Here is a 12,867-nt window from a genome sequence, read left to right as displayed (position 1 = left end):
AATTCATTCATTGTTGCATAATTTCCTCCCCTTGCATAATTCCACTTTTCTATACACCTCTTATTCTGGACTGTTATCATGCAAATAATGCCTAATCATATAATCTTTTTAAACAGGTCTTTCCTTCTTCTGTTCCAATGAAGTGTTCATTATTTAGCTCCTCTATTCTTAGTTTCCCCTCAACTTCCATGTCAATTCTGTTTTATAACAGTGGTACTTTTCAATATTTGTTCTTTTATGAATGAGATATTTCAGTCAGCATACTGTAGGTCTAGGAAGTTCTTAGCAAAATGTTCTTGGATGAAGAGAAGACACTATGTTTCCAGCTTTTCTTTCTTAGTGATTCTAATATCTTTCCTTTTCTGCTTACTTCTCTCTCTTTTAATCCCGTATAACATGAACTGTGATACAAACTATACTTCAGAGAAACAACCCCTCCCCTTAAATTGGATCAGATATGTGGCAAAATGAAGGTTTCATCTCACTTTTGTTCTCTTGAAACTAATTCTAATCGACTGCATTAAATCAATCAGGAGGCCATGACTTCATCATTACATAACTGCCCGATTACATTAGTACAACTGGAAGACTACTGAGACTCCTGACTCTTGACATACATTCGGGGCCACAACTCAATGCTTTACACTTAGATCTCCAAAAATTTATATCCTTGTCATACATGCAAGGCACTTTTATGCAATTATTACCAAAGTCTTAAGTCAATTCGAAGTCCAAATTCCATCCTGAAACAAAATTCCTCTTTACCTGTAAATTCGAATATAAATTATCTGATTCCAAAGTACAGTAGTAGAATAGGCATAAGGTAGATATTTCTGTTATGAATTGGAGAAATTAGAGGGGGAAAATGGATAACAGGCACCAGGCAATTCTTTCTCTTTTCTTTATTTTGCCATGAAATTCTAAAGCAATTTATAGAACAATTTACATTGGCCCTCAAGGTTTTTTAAAAATATTCTTTTCTGAGATCATCTGAGCGATGGCCAATCCCTTCCAATTCTGGATTGGTAGGCTTTCTGGATTCTGGATGGAGATCTCACAGCCTCTGAGCTTCAGTGCTGTTTTCTAATCTACTGGAAAAGCAACTCTGCTCGCTTGAATTTGAATGGCCTCATTTAGGCCATCTTAATGGATAACCCACACCCTCATATGTGAGTAGTAGATCCAGCCCCATCACAAAGGAACTTGTAAATGGAAGCCATATAATCCAGAGCAGGGTTGGTAAAGAGATGACTCTTTGAAGCTTAGGAGGTTGTGGTCTCATCCTTTGAGGCCCAGTAGGCTGTAGTTCTACCCTTTAAGATTTCAGAGGTCATGGCGTTACCCTCTATGACTGAGGTAGCTCTGCGTTCTATCCTCCATATCTCTTCAACTTGTACTTTGGCTGTCCTCTTGGGCAAGCGTCATGGAATTTTTAATATCTACAAACAAGTACCCAGAGACACACTACTCCACATGTTAAGTCTTAGTCTGAAGGTGCTTATAATCCTGACTCCTTGGGTTGGCAATCCTAATTCCTCTAACAAAGGCTCAGAAAGACTCTAAATGGCCAAAAAGTTTCCCACCCAAAACTATTTAGCTTTCTCATTCTGTGGGTCAGCTCCCATGTCTTCTTTAGCTGGTCTTCTGGTTCTGCTGCTGCTGAATTCTGCTCTTGTCTTTCTCCATCTCCACTGTCTCTGATGCTATAACTCACTTCATTCTGCTCTTCAATAGAATTGCCTTTCAAGTTCTTAATTTGTAATTTCATGGTAATCTAGGATGTAAGCAATGGGCTTTTGTGTGTCAGGAAGTGTGAGATCGGCACAGGATAGAACAGGGTTCAGATCTTTTGTTCGTAGGGTCGCTATGGGTGTGTTCCACTTGATGGCACCTAACAACAATGACAACATTAGAATAGCATCCCACTTGCAGTACCACTTTATATTTTCATTATGAGCAATCTCTTCCTGTGTTATTTACTGCTTCTGGAAACCTGCTGGAGAGTCAGCTATGAGTTGGTTCCAACTTGATGGCACATACCATCAACACCAGTACTGCTGTAACAGAAATACAGCAAGTGCTTTAGATGATTTAAGTGAACTGAAATTTATTTTCTCATAGCTCAGAATGTGATATGTTCCAATTCAAGACAGTAGCTTTACAGAAAGACTCCCTTTTTCTGTAGTTCACAGAGAAGTTTCTTGTGTCATTTCAACATCTGTAGAACTGGTATCTCTTCCCTAGAGATATCCATTTATCTTTTCATTGATGTTCTTCTGAGTTTGAGAGGCTTACAAGGATCCCCCAGGTGAAAAGAATGTCTTTCTCTCCGTGGTCTTCTTCCTTGAATACGGGAATCCTCTTTCTCTCACTTCTCTCTTCTCCTTCCTTTTATGTGCAGTAAAAAGTGATGGAAGCCACATCTCAGGCAAACTTCCCTTGTGTAGGATCAGAGTTGTGACTGGAGTTACAGTGTTGTTGAGGAGTGACATCTATTTCCTCTGGAAACTCTATGAACTCAGAGAAACAATAGTTATAGAACAGGTGTTTTGTTCATAGGGTCACTATGAATTGTGTTTGCCTTGATGGAAATCAACAACAACAACAACAACAACCCCTTAAAATAACTGGTATATTACTTTATGGAAAGTTATTATATTATTACATAACTTTTAAATAACTACCAAATTACATCATTACATAATTGCCAAGCCATTGATAATCATGACCCAGCCAAGTTGACATTTTTTTTGTTTGGGTTTTTTTTCTCATATTTATACATATATATGTATTTATAACTGCTTACACATTGGATTCATAGGCATCACCAGTAGTAGTTGGCACAGTTTCTCATTTAAACTCAAGATCAAGTTCTGTTTCATTTTGCTGTTCCAAAGTACAAAAGGGGGGGGGAGGAACCCAAAGGGGAGGGGAGGAAAAACAATCTCAAGGCATTTCATCTCCATGGTGTTTTCTTAAATACAGTAACTTCCTAAGTAATGATATGTGCAGTTCCATGGTGCATCCTGAGCCCTTCCCCTCCTGTCGCCTTTGAGATCGGGCCGACGGGCTGCAGAAGGCGGAGGTCAATGTGGCCGGCTGCTGGACTCTGACGCCTGCCTCTTGCGTGAAGGGGTGTAGCCGTTGAGATAGCCGTTGGTCTATCGTTTGGAGAGTCCACCATGCAGGATGTCCTGCACGATGAGGTTGATGGCCACTAGATTATCTGCACCTCTAGGAATAATAACATCAGCATATTGCTTTGTTGGCAAGCAGAATTCCTCAAAGGCAGGCTTGACGAAGGTAAGGTACTGCGATAAAATCTGCTCAAAGTCCCGTCCTCTCTCGCTGATGTCTCTCAATACTCTGCGGGAGAGCCGGTGTCCCCGCATCTGTATCCACAAAGAGCTTCATCTGGAACAGGTCTCGTACCTCTTGGGAGTAGAAGGCCAGGATCCGCTCAAAAAGCACAACATCGAGGGTAGACAGTGACTGTTTCCTCTTTCCGGGAATGGGTGACAAAATCATACACTGGAATCTGGACTGTTTTCCCTTCTGTGATTTCTTTGAGTGTTTGGAAGATGAGTTCATTATCGAAGGCATCCGGGTGATCGAAGTTGAACTGGCCCTTCAGGGCTTTGACCTTCTGCTCTGGAGTGAGGGCACGGTAGAAGCTATCCTGGCTAAGGATGACTACTTGCTTCTGGTGATAGTCGACCTCATTCTGTCCCAGGAGTTGCACAATCTTAGCACAAACGGATGACTTGCCGCTGGCTGTGCCCCCGCTGACGCCAATGAGGAAGGGTTCTCCGCCGTTGGGCTGCTGGTGGTCCTGCAGGGTCTGATCGCTGTCCCTGGCCATCCCAAGTTGACATTTAAATATGTTTTTGTTCTGTACTGTCGAGTCAGAACCAACCCATTGCTAACCCTTCTGTGAGTTCTCAGAAGCAATGAATCGCATGGGAAGAGATTGCCCAACCTTTCCCACAGAGCAGATGGTGTCCTCTAACCAGGTGCCTTTGGGATTGCAGCACAGCTTCTTGCCACTAGGCCACCAGAGCTCCCTATAATATAAATACATGCCATATAAATATATGTCAACTTGGTGGTGGAGGGGAAACTCAGTCTATGACGGAAGCACAATCAGAATTCTCTTTGGAAGCGAGGATGATGAGATATTATCTCATACACTTTGGACATGCTATCAAGAGAGACCAGTCCTTGGAGAAAAATATAAAACTTTGTAAAGCCGCTGTTGTTATGTACTGTAGAGTTGGAACCAACCTGTAGATAACCCTGTGGTGGGGTTTCAGAGGTAGTTAATTGCACGAGGGGAGATTGCCCATCCTTCTCCTGCAAAGTACCTGATGGTCTTAAACCACACTCTTTCCTGATTGTAGCACAGCTTCTTGCCACTAGGCCACCAGAGCTCCTTTGTAAAGCAAAAGATCACCAATAAGAAGACATTCAACAAGATTGATTGATTGAGTGGATTTACCAATGGGCTTAAACATAGATACCATTGTGAGAATGGTGCAGAACTAGTTAACATATAATGCTGTACATATTGAGTCAGAGCTATTGAGCTGTGAGTCAGAACTGTCTTGACAGACTCTTAACATCACTTACAACTGAACTGAAGATTAATTAGTCTAGTAGATTAATATGAAGGCTGGCAGAAGTTGAATTCCATCCTTGAAATGACTTACTTAGCAAGTGGTAAGTGGAGCACCTTCTCTCTACTTCACTTCTGGTCACTGTTCAGCGTTTCTTTCTACCATTCCATATTTCCTATAAGCTGGAAATAGGCCTTTCTTACAGCCCCTTGAAATAGACTTCTTATTTTCTTCTCTGGTCTGAAGATCCTTCCAGGTGTAAATACGTTTGTTGAGGTCTTACTGCCTGGAAAGTGACCCATCACTATCTTGAAAAAGATAATCCAAGGGAGACTCATCAACAATCTGTGTTATGCAGATGACACAATCCTGCTTGCGGGGAAACTGATGAGGACCTGAAGCACTTGCTACAGAAGGTCAAGGACAGCAGCCTTCAATATGGATTGAGGCTCAATATAAAGAAGACGAAGATTCTCACCACTGGGCCAATTGGCAGCATCATGATAGATAGTGAAGAGATTGAGATTGTTAACAGCTTTAGTTTGCTTGGCTCCATATCAACTCTTGGTACCAGCATCCAGGAAATGAAAAGATGTATTGCAAATGGGATGTTAGAGACCTCTCTAAAGTAATGAAGAGCAAAGATGTCAATCTGGAGACTAAGGTGTGCCTGATACAGACCATGGTCTTTGCAATTACTTGCTATGCATCAGAAAGGTGGACAATGACTAGGGATGCTAGAAAGAGAATTGATGCCTTTGAGCTGTGGTGCTGGAGAAGAGTATTGAATAGACCATGGACGGCTAGGAGAACAAACAGGTTCATCTTTGAGAGGGCGAGACCAGGCTGTTCCTTAGAGGCAAGGATTCTAAAGCCTCATCTGACATAATTTGGACATGTTGCAAGAAGGTACCAATCCTTGGAGAGGGATGTCATGCTTGGGAGGGTGGAGGGACAATGCAGGAGAGAAAGACCCTCTATGAGACGGATTGATTGAGTGATTAGGGTAATGGGGGTAGGTGTGTCAGAGGCAATGAGATTGGCACAGGATAGAGCAGGGTTTAGGGCTGTTGTGCATAGGGTTGCTATGAGTTGCAGGTGACTCACAGGCATATAACAACAACCACCACCACCAACTTCTGTGTTCCTGACAAATCAGGATCCCCAGATGAACCTATTTACTGGCTAACATCTAACATGTTTGCCAAGTAACTCTTTAAAATGCAGGACAGGGCGAATGTCTTGCACACCCTGTCAGACTACTAAGCCTGCCTGTCTAAACAAATCTACTCTACTGTGACTTTATTCCCCTGACGTGTTGATACACATGCTTCTCCCACTGGGGTTTGGGGCCCAAGCATGTCTGAGTATTTGAATGACAGTAAGCTTTTCTGCCAAGACCAAAGCAAACATCCCTGGTAATAAGAAAAGAAGAATCTCAGTGTGAAGTATCCTGGCTCCTGTGTGGGTCTTCTGCCAGGGGACTCCAGAAACTTCCTTCACATAGAGCCCTTCAAATGCTCAGAAACTGTTTGTTACACTGACAAAACAACAATCCTAATAAAGAAAAACTGTGCCTGTTTTGTTTTTTTTCCTTGTGTGGATTTTCAGATGTCCTTTATATTCGCTCTGATCCTAGATTGTTGTGTGACCTTGAACAGAGAGTGTGTGGTGATGAAAGGGCATAGGGTTGAGATTCCAAGAGCTTGGCTACTGGTCACAACTGAGAAACTATGTAATTCAATCTTTGACAAGTCACTTAACCATTGATGAAGGATTCATTCATTCACCCACTTAGCCATCTATTCATTCCTTCATTCATTCATTAATCCAATCTAACAGTTACTTATCTGCTCTTTTCTGAATTCTGGGTATCTAAATATATAAGATTTGTCCCCTCTTCTGAAGAAATTCACATCCTACCAGAATTATACAGAAAATGTCAAAATGTTAGTGAATGTGATGATACTTACAGAAGTATTGTGTGTACAAAGATGTATTTTAAGTCACAGATTTGGAAACTTACATTTCTCTCTAAGGCAGAAATCTCCAAGTAGGGTGCCCAGTGACGTCAATGGGGAAATAGACATGGCATTAGTGAACTGGCTACTGAAGCCATCAGCAAGTGCTTAGACCAGAAACGGTGCATCAAGGGGTAAATGTAAGCTCATTTAGGAAGGAAGAGTGCTGTGTTCACCTTGAAATGTATCCTCAGAATACCCACCTGAGCTCAGGATTGAAAGTGAGACTCTTACCCTTATGATGAGGAGATGCCTCGGCCAGCCAGAAAAGCAAGTTCAGTATTTTATTTAAAGCATTTTTTTGTAGCTAGAAATATTTTTCTTTCTTTCCTTCTTTCTTTTTCTCTTTCTGCTGGTGCCAGTGTAATTTAACTGTGATTTAATAGCTTCTTTCATTGACTAGTTAAATTATGCTTCTGCGTCACCTTCCCCTTTGGGTTTTCCCGCCTTTTGGTGCTACAACCTCCCATTATTTATTAATACCCCATAATACATGATCGAGGCAGGCAGAACGCAGCCATTTCACAATGATTTAGGAGGCTCCTGCCAGAGAAACACCAAGAACATGAACATATGCTCTGAGAGCTTCCCTGTATTTGCCTTTTTGGAACAAAGTCTGATATTTCTCAGCCATCAGCTACATGGGTCCTCCCCATCCCACCCCCCTGGCCATTTTCCTGCCCTGAGTAAATGAAAAATACTTGGCTTGAAAAAATGGCTGGTGAGTCATAGCTCATGTATTTTCAAGTGCCAAGTACTAGAATGAGCACGCTTTTCAAAATTTTGCTTAACCTAAAGAGACACTAAAAGGTAATTTGTCTTTCCCTCTGAGGGAGGAGCCCTGCCTTGTATTAAGAAATCCCAAATAATTTGAATCTCAGGGACTCAGTTCTTGGAGGGAAGGCTGAAATAAACTAGGGAAGTGGTCTTTGTTTCTCCTACAATGCTTTCTTTTTCAGCAGCTTGAAAGGTTTCACTCACGGAATGACTCTCATGAAATTAGGATGAAGGGTAAAGTATTAAGGGGGAGATGAAGATGCTTCATGGCTTCCCTGAGCACCTAGACTGAGTGGTGTCTGGAAGCTCATCATGAGTTCTGCTTTGAAAGGCATTTGCCTTATCTAGATTTCTTTTTCTTTATCCATTTGTTTGTGCTACAGACTAGACCAACATTTGTTCTGACACTCAATGAGAGTAGCATGGACAGTAGTGAGCTCAGGTGGCTTAATGGTGAACAATTCCCTTACCAACCCAAAAGAATATGGTTTGCCACATTCTCCATCAGAGAAAGATAGATACTCTCCTCTTGTACAATTAACTACATCTGAAAACCCATTGGAGGGTAGCTTTGGGTCAGTTATGACTGAAAGGTACATAACAACAACAACAACAACAATAGGTGATAGAGGCAGAATAACATCTGGAGAAATGTGATACCTAATCTAATATAGTTACAAATTGGCAGAACCAACATTAGAGCCAAATTCCCTTTCTGGTTATAAATATTTGTGAGGTAGGTTGGGATCTTTTGGAAATAATGTGTAACCATATATGGAAATTCTTAGTACCATGCTTAGCATTTAATGTATGCTTGTCTTCCTTTTACTCTAGACCAAAAAATTAGTATAGTGTCTGATGCCTATAGGAAGGGCAGGTATGTACATAGACAAGTCCCTGGTCTTGATTGGCTTATCCTCTTAGAGACTGAGTTACTTTGGATGAGTTACTTGGACTCGGTCTATAAAATCAGAAGACTGGGGAAACACAATCTTTGAAATACTTTCCTGCCCTTTGTCCTGACTTGGGCTTAGTTGAAGTTATGAGTCATTTGGAGCAGAAAGTGGAAATATAGAATCTCAAGAGCATGTTGCCTGAAGTGGGTGAAAAGACTCAACACCCCAAATGTGGAGAGGTTTATGGCGGCTGCATTGGGTCATGGTCAAATCAAAACAGGGGGATTATGAGTCTGGGACTAAGAGTCCAGTCTCTTACTCTCTCTTTCTAGGTCCTGAGTTTCATGTGGTCTATGGGATACTGTGCTTCCCACTTGCTTCCTTTCCTAGTTTTGGAAAAGCATATTTCGCCTTCATTGTCCAATACCCTCACCTGGTTCATCAAACCAGATGGCAGCCACAATCTCAGAACCTGGTCATTGTACCCTGGAGACTGGTCATGACTGCCCCTTGGGACTCAGGCAGCCATTTCCCATCTGGTTCTAGAATTAAAGACCTCAGATAGATGATAACTATGATAAAACAGTGGTTAGTATAGCAATCAATTGTTGTCCTTCTGCCCCTCTATGAGGTCGCTTCTCACCTTTGTCCTACCTTGCAGAGGCTGGCATATGCATGAAGTCAGCCCAGAGACTGGAGAATGGGTTTTTCTTGCTCTCCCCAAATTCTCTACTCTGCAGCAAGTCTGACTTTGTGGCGACCTCTGCAGATCCTCCATTTGCATTTCTGCTGTGCCCTAGGTTTGCAATGTCACGCTCTATTCCTTCAGAAGTTTTCATTCCTGTGGCTTGAAGGCTTGGAAACTTTAGAGGACCAGGGTGTTCTGTAACTAACATAAATGTATAATCTGCTTAAGCCTTGACTAATGCGTTCCTTGCATTATTAAACACAGATTAAATATATATGGATATTTAAATGCAATGTGTTATTTTCCTAAATCTGACTTTACTCGCTGTTCCTTTGACTTACCCCTTCTCATTGCTCATAATTGTCTCAGGGATCATGAATTACAGGCGAGAAGGAGGCAGAGCTTCCTCAGAACTGAAGACTTCCCATCCCCTTACATTTGCCCAAGAGATGTAATGGTTCTCCTGCCCAGAAAATTATTGCTTGGATTCTTCACATGGGATTCCCGCCGCCCCCCCCCCCCACCTCCTAGATAGAGCTTTTTCTTTACTACTAATTCAGAGGCTAAGACTGTCAGAGCCTGGTAGACTTGTAGATTTGTTCCTTCAAAAAAACTGGTGTGTGGAATATGCCAGTGAATAACCAATTCAGATAGCATATACTTTCCTGCTGCTGGAACCTTCACTCACTCACCACGAGCTTTACAGTTCCGTACATCCTCTAGATTCTTGGAGAGACCCAGCTAATTTTCATTGATTTATCGTTATCACCACCAGCAACAATTGAGCTTATTTGCAAAGTTCCCACTCCATCCTCCAGCTCAATAATAGGGAAACACCATTAACAAAAATGCTGTGTCTGGAGCAAAAAGCTATCTGGAACTCTCATACTTCATTTTCTCCTCCTCTGAGAGGGAAATTCAGGGTTTGGTCAAGATTATACTCAACGTTTTAGCAGACGTTGACTTCCCATGCTCCTCTGCACCTCCTAAAGAGTGAAAATGTCAGAAATCCTTTAATCTCCATTGTCTCTGATGCCTCTTAAACATCTTCCTCTCTGGATCTTTCTTAAAGAATTACCATCTGATAGGTGTCAGTCAGTGATCAGGAGGGTTTTTTTTCTATTCAGCCTACAGTTTTTTGTATCTGTTTTTTAGATATCCAGGGACATGTTGGATAGGATTATACTAACTGCTGTTGTTGTTTGGTTCCTTTGACTTACCATGGCTCACAGTGACCCGATGAGCAACAGAGCTGAACCTTGCCCTATCCTGTGCCATCCTCACAATCTCTGACATACTTGAGCCTATTGATACAGTGACTGTATCACCTCTTTAAGGATCTTATTCTCTTTCTCTGCCTCTCTACCTTTCCAAGCATGTTGTCTTTGTTCAAGAACTAGCCTTACCTAACAACACACCCAAAAAGTGTGTGAGATAAAGTTTCACCAACCATCCTTATCCCTAAGGAGTACTTTGGTTTCACATTTTCTCTTTTTTGTTGTGTACCGTTGAGTTGGGACAGACGCACAGTTGATGCTCCAGCGGGTTTACAAATACAGGAAACCACAGGGGAGGAGATTACCCGTCTATCTCCCACAGAGCAGCTGGTGGATTTGAACAACCTGCTTGTGGATGGGCAGCACAAGTCTTTACCACTAAAGCCACCAGGTATCCCTTTCACCTTATCTGCTGTTGCTGTTATCCTTGTGTGCTTTCAGGTTTGAGTCAACTCTTAGCTGACCCTCCAGTGGGTTCTCAGAAGCAGTAAAACGCAAAGGGAGGAGATTGTCCATCCATCCTTCTGGGCAGAGTAGCTGGTGGAGTCCCAATGCGAGTCTTTGAGATTTCAGTGCAGCTTCTTACAACAGGCCACCAGAGTCCCATTTCATTTTCTCTAGCAAGACTTAATTGTGTGCATGTCTACCCAACTCTTTTTCAGTAATGTCATATTGGTGGCTTGAAGTCAACCATTGTAGGGGTATTCACACACAGGAATCAGCCAAAGGGAAAAAGTGCAATCACTGCTACCCACTCCCCTTGCCAGAAAACTGACTGTTAACATCTGCCAGCATACCCCTGCTGTGGATTCCCCAAGGACATTGATCAATTCCTACAGCTGTCTTTATATATAGCCAAGCACATACTCTAACAATGAGACAAAAGACCTGTCAAGTCACAGGTCTTTCTCATTTTGACAGTTAATTTATTATAGTCTCTGTAAAAGACCATAGCCTCCCAAGCTTGCCTCTATTCTATATTAGAATTCAGATGAGTTTTCCCTTCCTGGGGAGCTATGCTTCACCCCACACATAACTCCCCTGATTGGGTTCTCACTTTCCAGTGTGTACTCACCAGACCACTCCAAACTAGGGAGCAAAGTGTTGTTTAAGGAGAGAATTGTCTTCCATCATCTTATAGCTCAAAGGGCTATCACTGATCCTTTCCTTCTTCTGCCACGATGCTTAGCAAAGCAGAAGGACTTAAAGTCTGTCAAGGGCAGAAGAAAAGGAGTCAAGTGGGAGGAGGAGGTATACTGGCCTGAATAGGCTCCAGTAGGCAAGTCCCACATCACTGGACTCCTGAAAACCTTACAGCAGTACAGATAAAGAGCCAGGCTGTTGCCTAGTTAAAAATTAGTAGCACCTGGGAGTCTCTTGTTTCTTGTGTTTTCTGACCTGCATGCATTTTGTAGTTGTACTTGTTCTGTTGTAAAACTATTTACATTTGATTGGTCTTCAGAAAAAACCTAGTTCAGAGCCTGTAACTAGCAGGCTTTCAAGAAATATTTACTGAATGAATATATAGCTTTATTTGACACTCATGGTACTCAAGGTTAAAAAAAAAATGCAGCTTGAGGAGCCAATGTTGCGATTTCCTTGAGGAGAAAGGCACAGTTTTGTTTTGTTTTGTTTTTTGTTTTTGAGGGGACCACAAAGGGATTTTGCCCTTTCCCTGAATCCTGTTTTAGTCAAAGTTGGTAAGGAGCTTGACTCAAAGAAAGGAGGTCATTTTCAGGGTGGAGGTGGGAGGAGGGTCCATAGGTCTTTGTGTGTTACTTAAGGAGCCTTTCAAGAAAATGTGTCTGTAGCACAGTTAAGTGGGAGTTAAGGTCTGAGAAGAATGGAATTTTCCTTGTGGTCGTACAGACTTGTTTTAACCACAGGAATGAACGCAAGATTCAACTTGTTCCCTCAGCTATTGTCTGGAACTCTTTTCCCTCCAGCTGCTGGAAGCTGGAGGTTTTACTGTGACATTTTTTTAAAGTGTTATGAATGCTCTCTGGCCTTCTCTTTAGGCCTTTACTTCCCTCCTCCCATATTCTTACACCATGTATGCCCCCAGCCTTCTAGTGTTTTCCAATTAGCAAGCACTCTCTACTCCCCTGCTAGGCAGGAGGAAGACATGTGGGTTTGGTTTATTTATTTATTTATTTTTTATAAAATGCATGTCTCCTCTTCTTCCTCAACCTCCACCCTGCAACTCCTCCCTGAAACCACAAACCACTACTCTTGCCACTTCCCAAATCCCAAAGCATGGCACGGAGATGTCTGCTGAATAGAACATTGAATTAATCTACTGTTGGAGACACACAACGTTGTCTTTGTCAACAGCCTCAAAAACACAGAAGAAGCAGAGGCATATTTTATCTCAATCATTGTTGCCAGGCTCCAAGCATTGAATGCTTTCAGAGCTTTAGTTACAGGTCTTATTTTATGGGCAATGCTTCAGATTTTCTAGTCTGTGTGTGGCTCCTTCTAAGACTTCTATCCAACCCTAACTACTGACATCCACTCAGCCTTAATCAAGGAGGAAGCTCAGAAAATGTTTCCCTGAAATTGATTGACAGATTGAGGAGGAAGAGATAGATT

At 42.0% G+C, this 12,867-nt stretch overlaps 1 pseudogene; it reads right to left on the bottom strand.

Annotated features, from left to right (window-relative positions):
* Window positions 1-3,086: 3,086 nt before the first annotated feature.
* LOC102847317 lies at window positions 3,087-3,862 on the bottom strand (annotated as a pseudogene).
* Window positions 3,863-12,867: the final 9,005 nt, after the last annotated feature.

Source organism: Elephantulus edwardii, unplaced genomic scaffold (assembly GCF_000299155.1).
Source record: "Elephantulus edwardii isolate Elephantulus edwardi_28Jun2011 unplaced genomic scaffold, EleEdw1.0 scaffold00063, whole genome shotgun sequence".
NCBI lineage: Eukaryota > Metazoa > Chordata > Mammalia > Macroscelidea > Macroscelididae > Elephantulus > Elephantulus edwardii.
Note: the sequence above shows the minus strand (reverse complement) of the source record. Positions and strands in the feature narration are given on the sequence as shown.